The sequence below is a fragment of the Eriocheir sinensis genome, chromosome 60 (genome assembly GCF_024679095.1).
Source record: "Eriocheir sinensis breed Jianghai 21 chromosome 60, ASM2467909v1, whole genome shotgun sequence".
In the NCBI taxonomy this organism is placed as follows: Eukaryota; Metazoa; Arthropoda; class Malacostraca; order Decapoda; family Varunidae; genus Eriocheir; species Eriocheir sinensis.
Window position 1 is genome coordinate 9,993,926 of NC_066568.1, and position 14,404 is coordinate 10,008,329.

A 14,404-nucleotide genomic window follows, 5' to 3' on the forward strand; every position below is an offset into this window, starting at 1 on the left:
GATAGAGAGAAATTATGAACTGTGAGGTAAGGACAGAACATAGAGATAAGAGAGACAGAAATAGACATAAGGCAACAATTTTGAGATAGAGAGAAATTATGAACTGTGAGGTAAGGACAGAACACAGAGATAAGAGACAGAAATAGACAGAAGGCAACAATTTTGAGATAGAGAAATTATGAACTGTGAGGTAAGGACAGAACAGAGATAAGAGACAGAAATAGACAGAAGGCAACAATTTTGAGATAGAGAAATTATGAACTGTGAGGCAAAGACAGAACACACAGATAAGAGACAGAAATAGACATAAGGCAACAATTTTGAGGTAGAGAAATTATGAACTGTGAGGTAAAGACAGAACACAGAGATAAGAGACAAATAGACATAAGGCAACAATTTTGAGATAGAGAAATTATGAACTGTGAGGTAAGGACAGAACACAGAGATAAGAGACAAATAGACATAAGGCAACAATTTTGAGGTAGAGAAATTAGGAACTGTGAGGTAAAGACAGAACACAGAGATAAGAGACAAATAGACATAAGGCAACAATTTTGAGATAGAGAAATTATGAACTGTGAGGTAAGGACAGAACACAGAGATAAGAGACAAATAGACATAAGGCAACAATTTTGAGGTAGAGAAATTAGGAACTGTGAGGTAAAGACAGAACACAGAGATAAGAGACAAATAGACATAAGGCAACAATTTTGAGATAGAGAAATTATGAACTGTGAGGTAAGGACAGAACACAGAGATAAGAGAGACAGAAATAGACACAAGGCAACAATTTTGAGATAGAGAGAAATTATGAACTGTGAGGTAAAGACAGAACACAGAGATAAGAGAGACAGAAATAGACATAAGGCAACAATTTTGAGATAGAGAGAAATGATGAACTGTGAGGTAAGGACAGAACACAGAGATAAGAGACAAATAGACATAAGGCAACAATTTTGAGATAGAGAGAAATTATGAACTGTGAGGTAAGGACAGAACACACAGATAAGAGAGACAGAAATAGACACAAGGCAACAATTTTGAGATAGAGAAATTATGAGCTATGAGGTAAAGACATAACTATTATAAAGAGGAGTGGGAGAAAGAATTTATATTAGAGTTGGCTGACGATTAGAAATGGATCTTGGTATGTATGGAAAATTGTGCACAAGTGTGTGAGAGCCACTATGAGGAACAGCTGGCTGGGATGATTAAGAGTGAGTGATATCGAGGATTAATTAAAAAGATGAGAGGGCAATCAAGATATATATAAGAGAAAGAATTAATTAACTGTGGGGTAAAAACAGAACACACAGAGATAAGAGAGACAGAACTAGACATTAAGGCTATCTCGACCGGTAGGCGCTCTATTGCAATTTCGAGACCAGAAATAGCTTTGCCGTGATGTACTCTTCCAGGAATATCCCCATTTGCAAGGAAATAGCCCCAATGACGAAGATAGGTTTCCAGATTTTGCTCACATGTGGGTAGTTTTAAGCCACTTGGCGGCAGCTGAAAAATCCCAGCTTGGTGGCACCGGGCGGGGATTTAACTCACGTTGCCCCGAATGTGGCGCCATCATGCTATCCACTCAGCTACCGCCTCCCCCACTGCTCCGTCCATGGTAGCGTTGCCCACACGGGTCATCTCAGCGCGGGTAGGACAAGGCTTCTTCACCATGGACGGCCTTGTCAACCTGGTGGAGAGAGAGAGAGAGGGAGGTTAGGGTAGCTTAGGGTAAGGTAGGTTAGGTAAGGAGGAGAGGCTAGATTTGGCAGGGAGGGAGAGATATGGCAGGGACAGAGGCAGGGAGAAGGAAATATTTGGCAGAGACATGTAAAGAGAGCAGGGGAGGACACAGTGCTGGGAGTTTTAATAGAGGCCCTGGAAACAGTGCTCAGAAGGGAAAGACTCCAATGGTTTGGACATGTAAAGAGAGCAGGGGAAGACACCATGCTGGGAGTTTTAGTAGAGGACCTGGAAACAGTGCTCAGAAGGGAAAGACTCCAATGGTTTGGACATGTAAAGAGAGCAGGGGAGGACACAGTGCTGGGAGTGTTGGAGAGATTGGAGGTAGAAGGAAGGAGACCAGTTGGTAGACCTAGGAAAACGGAGGTGGTGTGTACAGGAAGACAGTAGAATGGAGGAGAGCCATAAAGCGTCCAACCGCTCAGGAAGATTGAATTAAATGGACCTTAACCTAAATAATGATGATAATGACATTGTACTTACCAGGGATTGAGTGGTCATAGTAATAGTAGTAGTAGTAGGATCACTCATCAGTTGTCATGGAAATACTATACAAGGGATTCAATAGTACACATAGTAGCAGTATAGAGGATTTAATAGTACACATAGCAGTATAGAGTGTAGGAAATAGTAATAGTAGTAGTAGTAGTCAGCGATCTCCTTGAGTCCGTCGTCAATGTAGATGTAGTTTCCACACCTCCACCACCTTAGTAACATTGATGTGGCCGAGGTCAACAACATCGGCCGAGCACATCTCACAGAACTCCTTGTCCGAGGCGAGCTTGACCCGGCCGCCAACCTTCAGCCAGCTCGATCTCCGCCGACGCTCCCTGGGAAAGGTCAGGTCAGGTTAGGTTAGTCGCGGGAGGTCATGGTGGGGTCAAACGAGGGTGGGTTATGTTTTAGGAGGCAAGTATAGAAATGGAAAAATCACTGGGCCATTTTTTTATATATATATTTTTTGTGTGTGTGTGTGTGTGTGTGTGTGTGTGTGTGTGTGTGTGTGTGTGTGTGTGTGTGTGTGTGTGTGTGTGTGTGTGTGTGTGTGTGTGTGTGTGTGTGTGTGTGTGTGTGTGTAGTGGAAGGCAGGGTACAGGGTTCCTCTTCTTACTAAAACCTTGATTAAAAGAAAATAAATAAATATATATAAATCCTGGGACCTGTTTTATTCTTTTGTTATGTAAATGGTATGTCAATTAGTGTTTCCTATCCACTACTTTTATATGCAGATGACATAGTATATATATTAGCTGTAACACACAAGGATGCCAAGGAAGTTTCAGGCAAGCAGGGAAAAGAACTGGACTCCTGTAACAAACTGAGGAAGAACTGAAGCCTTGTTAGTAGCTAGGCTCAAATAGAAAACCAGGGAAAGGTTAAAAAAAGTCACATGTAATAACCATACTATTGAGCCAATCTGTGGGTTTATTTTCTTCAACAATGACACCTAATCTTTCCATATGGTCTAATTCCTTCTTAAGTTTATCCCTCAGAGCAACAGGTATTTCTCTAGGAGGGTGAGCCACAGGGACAACACTTGGACCAAACTGTAATTCAACTGTTGGAAAGTTGGAAAGTTTTGTTTAGTGGGTGCAACATCTGTGGTCATATGCCGGAGAGACAGAAGGGGAAGGAAGGAAAGTTTTGTTTAGTGGGCGCAACATCTGTGGTCATATGCCAGAGAGAGACAGAAGAGGAAAGAATTATAGGAGAAGGGAACAGACCCCAGGAGACGGGACACAACCCCCGATTAATACCTGGTACCCATTCACTGCTGGGTGGACAGGGGCATAGGGTATCGGAAAAGCCGCCCAAATTTTTCCACTCTGCCTGGGAATTGAACCCGGGCTCTCTCAGTTGTGAGCCAAGTAATTTACCTGTACCATCCAGCAGGCATCCCAGTCCCTCAAATACATCAAAGAATTCCTCCAACATACCATTTGCACCATGAATTGTAGGCAATGTCCAGCGCACACCTGTGGTCGATGCAGGCATTGGCACCCTTCAGCTGCATGGGCGGAACCTTAGACATCTGTGGGAGAGAGAGAAAGAGAGAGATCGACAAATAATATAGAGGGAGAGGAAGATAAGTGAGATACAGGGATTTTAACACGATAATGAGGTTAACCCGGTAGCAGCGACGGGCCAAATTTGTGGCTTTACCGTGTAGCAGTGACAGGCCAAATTTGTGCCATGATATAAACCCCCAAAAATAGATGATACATAATCTGATCGCAAATGCTTTGATATATATGAAATGGTTTGTGTGAGGGGCGATTTTTTCTCATTTTTCTCGCTTGGAGGGACCATTAAGAAACATGATCCCCGCTGCTACAGGGTTAATATCTGCGTTTTTATGAGCGTTTTTTCAAGTTCATTGCACAGAGGAAGGGTCAGACTACCACCAGGGTCATTAAACTACCCCTGGAAATGCCCCAAACACCTATGAAAGCCTTGTCAAGTATTTTTTTTTTACAACAAAGGAGACAGCTCAAGGGCACACACAAAAAAGGAAACTATATTAAAAAAGAAAGCCCACTACTCACTGCTCCCAAATACCATGTGTCAATTCCTGTGCAGATGACAAAAACCTGGATCTTCAAGTCCCTCCCTGTCTTAGCCTGTGGGGGGAGTCTCAACGCCCTGCCCCTGCTGTGGGTGGTGTGGGGGGGTGTGGGGGTCTGGTGCAGGGCCCACAGCTCCGTCAGGCTCAGGGGGGAGTCTCCAGATCCGACAGGTGCTGGGGGATGGGGGGAAGGCACCATATCAGAACACTCTTACCCTGAGAGCATGTCAAGATACATAACACCGCAACATTCAGTAGATATTTGCCATTAAAACCTCTTGTAAACCCAGCCATTAAAACCTCTTGTAAACCCAGCCATTAAAACCTCTTGTAAACCCAGCCATTAAAACCTCTTGTAAACCCAGCCATTAAAACCTCTTGTAAACCCAGCCATTAAAACCTCTTGTAAACCCAGCCATTAAAACCTCTTGTAAACCCAGCCATTAAAACCTCTTGTAAACCCAGCCATTAAAACCTCTTGTAAACCCAGCCATTAAAACCTCTTGTAAACCCAGCCATTAAAACCTCTTGTAAACCCAGCCATTAAAACCTCTTGTAAACCCAGCCATTAAAACCTCTTGTAAACCCAGCCATTAAAACCTCTTGTAAACCCAGCCATTAAAACCTCTTGTAAACCCAGCCATTAAAACCTCTTGTAAACCCAGCCATTAAAACCTCTTGTAAACCCAGCCATTAAAACCTCTTGTAAACCCAGCCATTAAAACCTCTTGTAAACCCAGCCATTAAAACCTCTTGTAAACCCAGCCATTAAAACCTCTTGTAAACCCAGCCATTAAAACCTCTTGTAAACCCAGCCATTAAAACCTCTTGTAAACCCAGCCATTAAAACCTCTTGTAAACCCAGCCATTAAAACCTCTTGTAAACCCAGCCATTAAAACCTCTTGTAAACCCAGCCATTAAAACCTCTTGTAAACCCAGCTATTAAAACCTCTTGTAAACCCAGCTATTAAAACCTCTTGTAAACCCAGCCATTAAAACCTCTTGTAAACCCAGCCATTAAAACCTCTTGTAAACCCAGCCATTAAAACCTCTTGTAAACCCAGCCATTAAAACCTCTTGTAAACCCAGCCATTAAAACCTCTTGTAAACCCAGCCATTAAAACCTCTTGTAAACCCAGCCATTAAAACCTTACCTTATCGCTTGTGAGAGTCCTCCCCTGCATAGGAACAGCCGCGTCATCCAGGGGTAGACCAGGCAATCAACCACTCATATCCACAGTAGACCAGGCAATCGACCACTCCTCTAGGGGCCGGTAGACCAGGAATTCAACCACTCAGCGGATGACCGGTGTTGTGTAGCTCTCCAGCCTGAAATCGAGGGAGTTCGTAACCTAACCGATCATGGATATTAATCAGTGTTTTTACTCAAAGACAAACTGTGTGCGATGAACATTCAGCGACTCTGAAATAATCACTGGATATTTACGACACAATAACAAAAATATCTGACATCACACCTGAACCATTGGATACCTGTGACATTATCCATGAAGGCAATTAGGGCACTCACTCACCAGGACGTCTCAGAATAAGTGCGCCGAGGACTATTATCGAGGCTAACATGGCTGTGGGCCGGGGCGTGGAGCCTCATCAACGGTGACGAGGTGTTCTGTTGTTGAAGCTCGGCCGTGGAGGTTTCTTGTTGCCTGTTCTTTACTAACGAGAGAGAGAGAGAGAGAGACAGAGACAGAGACAGAGCAACACACACACACACACACGTACGCACAGTGCAGTGAGGGAGGAAGGACAGGCAGCATGGCGGTACATTGTTTATTACGGAACGAAATTCGCGTTACAGCTGCAAGGTGCTCTCAACCACAATGCCTTACAAAACCAGCAGTAGTTACCTCCTCCTGCTGCAGCGACCTCCCCAAGACGGAGGGCCCCCAGACCCCGCCCAGCGAGGATGCGCTTCCCTGGCCACCTGGTCAATGGAGCAGCCCTCCATCTGGCAAGCCGTGGGTTCAATCCTGGGACCGAACCTGCAGCCGGCCAGACGGGAAGCCCTCCCTCAACCAGTCAGTCAGAGAGGTGCGCCCCCGCCGACAGGGCCCAGAAGCCTTCCGCATCGGGCGGGTCACCACAGCCGCCTCTTCTTGCTGCTCAGGAACACAACAGGCTAAAAGGCAACAGTTACACACACGGACATATAAAAAAAAGAAATCCTAACCGACATCTCAGAGGGAGACGCCCAAAGGCGGCAGACTCAAACGCAGAACGGAAAACACCCGTTCTGTGAAAGAGCCAACCGTTGTACCCCTAACACCCTAGGCCCCACCAGCCTCCTCCTGTGAGGAAAACTGGTCCTCAGTTTGGGCAGCTCGTAAGGAGCTACCCTGACGGCAAAGCTGTAACACAGACTGGCCCGCGTACAACTCCGCCGCCTAAACTATCACCTTGCCAGACCTCCCTACGGGAGAATCTGACATCTATCTGCGCGTCTTTCAAGCGTTGCTCCGACTCCCTAACCGCCCGACCACCCGTCCGCCCGCCCGTTCCCACGTACGCCCGCCCGTCCGCCCATCCGCCCCCCGCCCTCCACCCGCCCGCAAGCGTGCGAGCAGAGGTACGACGAGCGTCAGTGCGGCGGAACGTAGCGTACGGGTTCCGTGCGTTCGTACGTGTGGCCGTACGGCTCAGCGTAGACGCTGCTGCCTGCCTACCTGACCGAGGGTGGGGTGCCCGCCCGACAACCCGACCGCAAGGTGGCCTGCCTACCTATCTGATGGCCCGACTGACAGCCTGACCACCAGATAGCTTGCCTGTCACCTGCTAGCCTGACTGCCAGGTGGCACACCCGCCCGTCGGCCTGATGGACAGACGGCCACGCCCATGCCTTCCTGACACAGTGATTAGCTAAGTCCCCCGCCAACACCCCACACAAAAAAAAGACACTCACACAAAAAAAAAACTCACACACCCTACATAACCTGCACCGTAGTGCTACCTAAACCTCAGCTGCTCCCGCGTTGCACACCGCCACCGCCGTTGATCGCCCGGCAGCATCCACCCAGCGCCTCGCCAGGGACAACAGCTAAAGAGCTAGGGAGGAAGGGGGTTATGGGGAAAAAAAACATGCATAGAAATGAAATCCTAGCAGTCACACAGCAACACACAGCAAAAGGTCAAACACACGGCAGGCCTGCCATCACACACACACACACACACACACACAGCACACACTAAACCAAATACCGTGGATATACCGTAGTGACGTGAAGTGATGTCCTCGCTGCCTCGCGCCTCCGGACTGCCACACACACACACGCTAGCTATTGGGTATAAACACACGGGAAAAAGGCATACAAAAAAAAGACATCCTAAATAAAAATAACACACAAGCACTCAGCGGGGGTTTGGGGAGGCAGACGGAGGAGGGCCAGTTAGCATGGGAAAGGGGAATCGCCCTGCCCAGGAGATGGATATAGTCTTGGCACCCCCCCCCTGGCGTGAAGGTGTACCCAACACACCAGGCGGTAAGGCTCGACACAACCCAAATCCCAGAAGGTTCATCCCCCAACCCACTTCCAGCCCACCAACCATTCTACCCCACCCTCCCTTACCCACTGAGCACCCACAGACATACACCAAAAAAAAGACTCCACTCCCATCAGACTCCTTGGAAGAAGGCAGCCTGATCCACCTAATAAAAAAGCCAGGCTCAACCGTACGGAAGAGTCTGGCAAAACGTCGGCGGAGACAACGCGAAAGAACACGCCTGGCCAAGCAGAGCCCGACCGCTCTGACCCCCGGAAGAGAGGCCAGAGTAGCTAGAGTCGGCTTCCTCCTACGGAGAAAACCGACAAAAAAAACTTCAGACATCTCGGAGGGAGACCGCCTGAAGGTGGAAGACTCAAACGCAGAACGGAATCACACCCGTTCTGTGAAAGAGCCAACCGTTGTTACACCTAACACCCTAACACCCTACACCAGCTAAACAAACACCCTACACCCTGACGTGCTGCTCCCGCGCTGCGCCGATGCTCTCCACTTACGCGCCTCTGAAAGAACAAGACCGACTTAGAAACAACCCAGGAGACAGTGACGGAGAATTAGACACAAGATGAAAATTATACAGGAGCAACAGTATTTAATGATCTCGTTATTTGACTGATTATCATTTCATTACTATTATTGGTATTGTTATATTCATTACTATTATTGGTATTATTATATTCATTACTATTATTGGTATTATCATAATCATTATCATTGTTTACCTGGGCGCCAGAGGATACAGGCAAGGGATGACACACGCGGCCTTCTCCATCAACGTGTCTCTCCAGCCGGGGCAACACGCTGGAAGTACAGGGAGACTCAGACATGCGGAGAGGCAGCGGCGGAGACATCCAGACATCTTGGCTCAGACAGGTAGCTGCTCCATTAACCCGGCAGCAGCGATGGGCTAAGTTTGTGGCTTTACCGTGTAGCAGCGATGGGCCAAGTTTGTGCCATGATATTTAAACCCCCCAAAATAGATGATGCATAATCTGATCACAAATGCTTTGATATATATAATGAAATGGTTTGTGTGAGGTTTTTTTTGGCCTGAATGCATTGAGCCCTAGGACGGAGGTCAGCACTCACTAGGACTCCTAAGTCTTGCTCACGCCCAGACCTGCTTAGAGGAGTGGCATTTAAGGAGTAATTGTGTGAGGGATGATTCCTACCTACACTCAGAATGCTACACTTCCCAACATTGAATTCCATCTGCCACTTCCCCGCCCAATCATATAGTCTGTCAAACTCATCCTGGAGAACGGTAGAGTCCCTGTCTGATTGGATTACTCTACCGATCTAGGTATCATCTGTGAACTTGCTGACATCACTACTAATTCCTGTGTCCAAATCATTGATGTAAATAATAAAAAGCAGAGGACCCAGCACCGACCCTTGTGGGACGCCACTCGCAACACTGCCCCATTCAGATTTTTTACCATTGATTTGCACTCTCTGCTTCCTACCACTGAGCCACGCCCTGATCCAGTTCAAAACTTTCCCATCTATGCCGTGAGCCTGTAATTTTAGTAATAGCCGGTGATGAGGGACTTTGTCGAACGCTTTACTGAAATCTAGATACAATATGTCATAGTTTTCATCTCTGTCAACCGCCTCGATTACTTTAGTGTAGAAGGACAACAGGTTAGTAAGGCATCCTTTGTGAACCCATGCTGTGAATCATGAATTAAATTATGCTTTTCTAGATGGTCCAGAATGCTCCCGGCTATAATTTGTGGCTTTACCGTGTAGGAGCGACAGGCCAAATTTGTGGCTTTACAATGTAGCAGTGACGGGCCAAATTTGTGGCTTTACCGTGTAGCAGCGACGGGCCAAATTTGTGCCATGATTTAAACTCCCCAAAATAGATGATATATAAACTGATCACAAATGCTTTGATATATATATTATGAAATGGTTTGTATGAGGTGATTTTTCTCATTTTTCTCGCTTGGAGGGACCATTAAGAAACATGACCCCCGCTGCTACCACCACCACCGGGTTAAGATCAACAAAATTGTAATGCCAAAATTTAATTAAGTACGGGAAAGATAGAAATTAGGGAGGATAAGTAGTTTTAAGTATTTTTAAGAATGTATAAATTCCATCTCTTTCTCTTCCGTACTAATTGAATTTTTCTTAAACTAAAAATGGTCAAATCATCACCGATCTCCTCTATTATGCATATATAATCATTTTTGCAATTCCTAACATTATATATCCATTTAAATAATTTCACACATATACAAATACTACTCTTACATATACCCTATACTGTCCAACCCTTTATGCAAGAGTTAACCAGCATCTCTACTCTTTCATCCCTGTGCTGTCCAAACCCATTATGCAAGAGTCAACCAGCATCTCCACTCTTTCATCCCTGTGCTGTCCAAACCCATTATGCAAGAGTTAACCAGCATTTTCATTCTTTCATCCCTGTGCTGTCCAAACCCCTTATGCAAAAGTTAACCAGCATCTTCATTCTTTCATCCCTGTGCTGTCCAAACCCCTTATGCAAGAGTTAACCAGCATCTTCATTCTTTCATCCCTATACTGTCCAAACCCATTATGCAAGAGTTAACCAGCATCTCCATTCTTTCATCCCTGTGCTGTCCAAACCCATTATGCAAGAGTTAACCAGCATCTTCATTCTTTCATCCCTATACTGTCCAAACCCATTATGCAAGAGTTAACCAGCATCTCCATTCTTTCATCCCTGTGCTGTCCAAACCCATTATGCAAGAGTTAACCAGCATCTCCATTCTTTCATCCCTGTGCTGTCCAAACCCATTATGCAAGAGTTAACCAGCATCTTCATTCTTTCATCCCTATACTGTCCAAACCCATTATGCAAGAGTTAACCAGCATCTCCATTCTTTCATCCCTGTGCTGTCCAAACCCATTATGCAAGAGTTAACCAGCATCTCCATTCTTTCATCCCTGTGCTGTCCAAACCCATTATGCAAGAGTTAACCAGCATCTCCATTCTTTCATCCCTGTGCTGTCCAAACCCATTATGCAAGAGTTAACCAGCATCTTCATTCTTTCATCCCTTACACTGGTAAACTCTGGAGCAGCCTTCCTGTGTCTATATCTCCTCCTGCCTTTGACTTGAATTCTCTCACGAGGGATGACGTATCGAGACGCCTCTCCTCCCGAAACTGACCTCCCTTTCGGCCGCTCATAACTTTTGTCTCTGAAGGAGAAACGATTAACCCAAGAACATCGGCAGACCCTTTTCTGGGGTTTCACAAGTCATGGCTGTGGTACGGTGGACCCTAAAAAGGGCTCGCCATAAAACCCATAATTGGAGGTATTGTAGGCGGTGGTGGTATAGAGCAACCCACCATGCATGCCCTGGGTCATTGTGGTGGGTGAGTGATCTTGAGGTGGGCTTTTTTGTCATGGGTGGTGCTGTAAGGTCATGGCAGACTGAATTAGCTATCCATACAGTAATCACTTGTCAAATTCTCTATAGCAGACAACAAGCGACTCTCGACTAGATGCCATGAGACTGTTTATTTTGTGACAAACACCACACAACAGAATGGAGTTTGAGCAAAAGTAAATATTCTTAACGGCTTTATGGTTATGAGAGTAGCAGGTACTCTGAAGTACGTTCCATGCTCTTTTCTTAGTCTCAAAATGCAGTGTAATTTTGCCATTTCCCGGCCACTTCTCGGCTTTCCCATTGCCGACGCCCACGGGTTAAGCCCTTCCCGGCGGAGGATCTATATAGAGAAGTTTAGAAATTGGGACTTTTTGTCGGCGCGTCTGTATATAGACGTTTGCTCTCATTTGCCCACATTAGATAGTAGCATGGCGCCACTATAAACACTCGCCTGCGCCAGAACGGGCTGGGCCGACCCCCCAAAAAATAGACAATTCCTTACTACTGACAAAATGAACAAAAATTATTATTAGACCCTTGTGGTTTGTCGGATATGCAACGCACATCAGCTGACACTGGGAATTTTTGCATTTTTTCCTAGTTTCTTTTATTATTATAGTCTATCACGTCAGGGAGAAAGAGACCTCTTGAGCCGGAGGAAATGACTCCTTTGGTAGCTGAGGATATAGATGCTGATTTTTTGGATGATTTTGATGATCCTGACTCATGTACCATCAGTGGTTACACTCTAAACCTTCATTTGAATGTATCAATATACATATAACCAGTCTAACTTAACCCTTTCATTGCTAAACGCTTGCAGCGGGCGTTAGGCGTGTTTGCTGGTGGTGCTAAACACTCACTGCGACCTCCAGCCGCACTCAAATCTCCCGTGTATGAGAGTGTTCCAACACTAATTCTCACAACACAGGATTGACAAGTGAGTGTTTTCTACTAAACTTGGTGGAAATGCTTACCGGTCTCCCCAGCTGAAGAGGTCACGGACAGAGGAGGTCATGTGCGCCCCCCCAAGCCCATGTCCCCCGGCGTCCATCTCCCGGAACACTGCCACACAAACAAACGCTAGCTATGGGTATAAAAAAAGATTACGTGCAAAAAGTTCACACACAAAAAATACATCCTAACAAAATAATAGTGCGAAGGCATACCGCCAACGCACACACACACACAATCATACGACAGGCCTGCCATTCACACACAGACGCACACACAAGAGAACCCACTTAACCAAACCGTTGGTGTCGTCGCGATGAGTCCTCTGCATGGTCCGTCCGCGGCATCCTGCAAAAACAGAGAGGCATATTAGAAAAGGGAACATTAAGGGCCGCATCCACAGTCCATCACAATCTTTGTAACACTCCCGAACCAAGCTATAGAATCCCATACTGTTCAAAATGGCGCGGTCTTCGATGACACACTAAATACAAAGAGCTTTTCCTGTATTGTGTCGTCAAATTTGTGGACTTGAATATAAACAGGATCTCAGCTTACTCCATCTCCCTTCTCTTCCCTTTCCTTCATATCATAAACACAGCTTTTCCTGTATAGTCTTGTCAAATTTGTGAACTTGAATATAAACAGGATCTCGGCTCACTCGTCTCCCAATCTCATCTCCCTTCTCTTCCCTTTCCTTCGTATCATGACAATACAAGACCTTTCCTGTATAGTCTTGTCAAATTTGTGAACTTTAATATAAACAGGATCTTGGCTCACTCGTCTCCCAATCTCATCTCCCTTCTCTTCCCTTTCCTTCGTATCATGACAATATAAGACCTTTCCTGTATAGTCTTGTCAAATTTGTGAACTTTAATATAAACAGGATCTCGGCTCACTCGTCTCCCAATCTCATCTCCCTTCTCCTCCCTTTCCTTCGTAGCATAAATATACAAGACCTTTCCTGAATAGTCTCCTCAAATTTGTGAACTTGAATATAAACTCCAGACACAGTACAAGGAAATTTCGAAGGCTCTGGTATTGGTTTCGGAGCTTACTAACCCATCATGAGGAACTGTGAAACTGGGCCTTAGACACGGATGCAGAATTATAGCCATGCAAAAGGCAAATTACTTATATATAGTACATGAAACTGGCCATCACGGGGAGTTAACTCATGGCAAAATATATTACTAACCCCGGAAGTTAAGTGAGACTGAAAATTTAAAGAAGCATTATGTGAGAGAGCACCGTGCAGGGCTTAGTAACAAGGATTTCGGTTAATTTACATTCACGTACGGATTGAGATATCGGCAAGGCTTGAAGCTGCCAATATCTTTACATGGAAGAAGCGCCTGGCTGGGACGGACAATTATACAGTGACAAAAACTAGGATTGACAATTATACAGTGACAAAAACTAGGATTGACAATTATACAGTGACAAAAACTAGGATTGACAATTATACAGTGACAAAAACTAGGATTGACAATTATACAGTGACAAAAACTAGGATTGACAATTATACAGTGACAAAACATACTAGCAAGCAGAGCCGGGCACCACAAACACACTGGAAAGAACCTTGAGCAAAAGATAACTTAGACATTAATTAAAAGGAAGGAAGGGACGAAGATAGCCAGAGGAGGAGGAGGAGGAGGAGGAAGAGAGAGAATGGACGATAGGAAATTGGATGCAAGATTTGACCACCAGAAAGAACGTCACCCAAAGGATAACTTAGACATTAATTAAAAGGAAGGACGGGATGGAGAGAGAGAGAGAGAGAGAGAGAGAGAGAGAGAGAGAGAGAGAGAGAGAGAGAGAGAGAGAGAGAGAGAGAGAGAGAGAATGGACGATAGGAAATGAGATGCAAGATTTGACCACCAGAAAGAATTATAAACGTTAATTAAGCAAAAGATATCTTAGACTTATTAAAAGGAAGGATGGAATGAAGATAAGACAGAGGAGGAGAGAGAATGGACGATAGGAAATGGGATGCAAGATTTGACCACCAGAAAGAACGTCACACAAAGGATAACTTAGACTTATTAAAAGGAAGAAAGGGATGAAGATAGACAGAAGAGGAGGAGGAGAAGGAGGAGGAGAGATGGGTCAAATAGAAAACAAGAAAAGGAAAAGTGAAGAAAGGAAACATCAATCATCCTGGGTGTGGGGGACAGGACACAGGCGCTGAGTCAGGCCTTTGTCACGGCAGCTCCTGGGT

At 45.4% G+C, this 14,404-nt stretch overlaps 1 long non-coding RNA gene across 3 annotated transcripts; it reads right to left on the minus strand.

Moving 5' to 3' along the window:
* Positions 1 to 2,199: 2,199 nt before the first annotated feature.
* On the minus strand, positions 2,200 to 13,925 carry LOC126985937 (uncharacterized). Of its 3 annotated transcripts, XR_007739183.1 has the most exons (8): positions 13,021 to 13,925; positions 12,204 to 12,901; positions 8,558 to 8,636; positions 5,852 to 8,338; positions 5,471 to 5,645; positions 4,296 to 4,489; positions 3,687 to 3,781; positions 2,200 to 2,579 (listed from the first exon to the last, which is right to left on the minus strand). It is a non-coding gene; the product is annotated as an uncharacterized LOC126985937 (long non-coding RNA). The 3 variants fall into 3 exon arrangements; XR_007739184.1 differs by having other exon boundaries at positions 2,214 to 2,579; positions 5,848 to 8,338; positions 12,204 to 13,919; XR_007739185.1 differs by lacking the exon at positions 13,021 to 13,925 and having other exon boundaries at positions 2,223 to 2,579; positions 6,185 to 8,338; positions 12,204 to 12,749.
* Positions 13,926 to 14,404: the final 479 nt, after the last annotated feature.